We start from the raw sequence: 3,409 nt of genomic DNA on the forward strand, positions 1-3,409 counted from the left end.
GTGAATTCTGAGAACAGAACACATCACAAGTGTCCTCTATAATGCTCACATAGAACTTGGCTCTGATTTCCAGCAGTTCTGTAGAGGTAACTCTACCAAAAGTCATATCAATTATGCCTCCATGATGTGTAGCATGGACAAATACATTATCACACCCAGCATTAGGAATGAGCAAAATATATACACTTTCTCTGGACTGAAACTCATGGTAGAAAATGAAAATTCCATGGAACTTTGGCAGAAATAGGAAGTTAGTGGGCAAAGGCTTCAAAGTTATACAATTTTTTTATATATTTATTTATTATTATTTTCTAGGGCTAATAGGAAAACTAAGTAAAAAGTCACAGGGAACCAGACCTCAGAAACCGTGAGGAAACCCCGCAAACACAGGGAGAACCTGCAAACTCCATGCAGATAGTCCTTTTTGGCCATCATCTTGGCCAAAAAATTATTTTTTTTTTCTAGCAGTTTTGGGCAAGATTGCAAACACACAAATGTTTTAATTTATGTACTAGGGGAAATCCTTAAATCTGTTTTTTTTTAAAGCAAGGTTCTCCTAAGGTTCTATTTATAAAGCAGAGAATCAAGCATTCACTCAAACTTTCCCTCGTGGGAATCTTCTAGGTCCATGTTCAATGGCAGTAATCCATTCCCACCAGGGAACAGTTTCCTAAGACACCCAAAATTGAGGGAAGGCATGAGGGTGGTATGGTACAGGAATGAAGGTTCATGCTTCAGCCCCCTATTGCCTGATATCCCAGGCTGCACAGCAATATAAGGGTCTGGCTGGAATATTGAGAAGAAACCCTATGAGTTTTTCCTAATTTCAAATACACATTTATTTAAGCAAAAAAAATTGAATATGATTAATATATATAATAAAATAACAAAAAAAGAATGTTAAAACACCTGTCTAATAAAACAAAAAGCAAAGACCACTACAGAATATTAGGCATACTTATACAAAATAATTTAAATATAAAAGGCAAACACCCCAAAACTCATATAAATAAAAAGGGAATTTGTATGTAACTATATGTATATATACTGTATGTGTGTCATGTGTGTATTTTCCAACTTGAACTATTAAAGCTGAAATGCAGGATTACCTTTAGGTTCCTCCTCCGTATTGAAACTTTTTATTTTAATTTAAACAAACACTGTAAACTGCTCACAGTGTACATCAGAAGCTGCAGCAATCCCATTTTCTGGATGAATGACATCCAGCATTATCTAGTCCTTTCCTTCTCATTCTAGTTGTCCCTGGCCTGCTCTATTTATTATATTTCAAAACTTTCAGACATAGAGCCTCATGAGAAGGGAGAAACCACAGAAAACAAAAAATAAACGGATTCAATTTCGGCTGTTTTTTTTTTCAGCAAAGCAGTTAAAAACAATTTGGATTAATGTGAAAGAGAAAGGATTAACATACAATATTTTATACTTGCCACACTAGAAAGAACATTTTTCATTACTGTATTTTAGCATTGGCAATAATAAATCAAACAAAAACCCTAAACGTTCCCTTTAGGCCAAACATTGTGGATATATTATAAATGAGGTCACCCAGCCGCATGTTAGAAAATGGCTAAAAACAGAAATTGTGAGCTGATGAAGCTTTCAGAGCAAACACTGAAAAAAGCATTGTAAGAATTCAGCTGTTCAGGCTGCTGTGATCTGGAAGGGGAAATTATACAGCGTAACAGACTATACTTTTACATTCCCTCTGACAAGACTAATTAAACACCAGCTATGACAGTAAACAAGCCACAAACTCATCATGTTCATGAAATTAAATGTAATATCGCGTCTCACATGGCCAGCCACTTCAAAACCGTAAAAACAGTTTTTTGCCAATACTACAAAAATATAAAAAAGGGCCAGAAAGAGGCAAAACAACCTAAAGATGTCATGAAATTCACCTTCTATACCTGAATAAAACATCTAAACCCCTGCCTTAAAGAAGACCTATCATCAAAATGTCAGTGTTATGAAAAAGTGTCACTCCCTTTTACATGATGTTAATGTTAAACTTCCTGCCGTGGCGGTAAAAACTGAAAGGGAAACCCGCAGCCTCCTGGGAGAAAACATGACAAATCCCAGGAAGCAGCAGGTCCTTCTCGCCAAGTACAGGCACTGCATCGAAAGAGGTTTTCCTTAAAAGTAATAAATACAAGTGCATGCGCAGCGTGAGATCGTCACTCGTTTATTTACATTTGGAAGAAGACCCATTACCCAATTTTGTGCATGTGCAGAACAAGATCAGGCAATGTCTTCAGGAACCTAAAAGAAAGATGGCGGCATGGGATAGAACAGGTGGCCCAGAAAGAAGACAGCACAGGATTCACTGGGTGCAATGAGCAACAAGAAAAGGTAAGTGATTTTTTTTTACTTTTTTTATCTTTTAAAGCTGAACTCCAGGCAAAGAACTATTTGTATTTCTGTCTATGCAGTTCTGAAATGTGTACAGCTATACCATACAACACAGTCCTTTCAGGCAGGGCAGGGGTCTTGATTTATCTGTGCTGTATTCAAGTGACACTTACTGGTCTTGTTCTTCTCTTTGGCCTTTGATTTGGCAGTAAAAGAAGAAGCAGCAGACTTAAGCCGCATACACATGTGCAATTCTTGTCGTTGGAAAGGATTTTTCACGATCATTTCCAACGACTGCACGATGTATGAACGAGTGCTGTACATACAGCACCGTTCTGCTCTATGTGGAGGAGAGGGGGAGAGCGTCGGAGCGGCACCCTGCTGCGCGCTCTCCCCCTTCCCTTGCATTAGGATCGCTCGTCGTTTATCGTCCGTGGATCCGCCAGGATGTGTAATGTGTGTATGATCAAAGCTTTTTACAAAACTGTGGCTTTACTGATATATTTGTATGGTTTTGGATCACATCAAAAAGAATGGTTTATCAGATTCATATTGCTGGCCAATTTCCCCTCATTCTCCATACCTAGGCCACAACTGTGCCATTTAAAAAAAGGGTTCCCCATGTTAAATAATTTGAGAAAGGCGGTTTTAGACCGTCCAATATCTATTCGATTCCTTCCAACTGTTAGTTGACAATCCTTTGCATATGACTAGTGATCATAATTACATAGTAGGTTAGGTTGAAAAAAGACATAGGTCCATCAAGTTCAACCACTAGGTAAAGAAACATATACCATATATAAAACCCTATGAACATACAGTAGTTGATCCAGAGGAAGGCAAAAAAATTGCTCCAACAGGGGAAAAAAACTCCTCATGATTCCATGAGGGAATCGGATGTTCCCTGGATCAACAGTCTCTATTATCTTTACGTTAAAGCCTTAATACCCAGTTATATTCTGTGCTTCTAGAAAAACATCCAGCTTTTTCTTAAAGCAATCTATAGTAGTTGCTGAAACTACTTCCTGAGGGGGCC

The sequence above is a fragment of the Pyxicephalus adspersus genome, chromosome 2 (assembly GCF_032062135.1).
Source record: "Pyxicephalus adspersus chromosome 2, UCB_Pads_2.0, whole genome shotgun sequence".
Classification (NCBI taxonomy): Eukaryota; Metazoa; Chordata; class Amphibia; order Anura; family Pyxicephalidae; genus Pyxicephalus; species Pyxicephalus adspersus.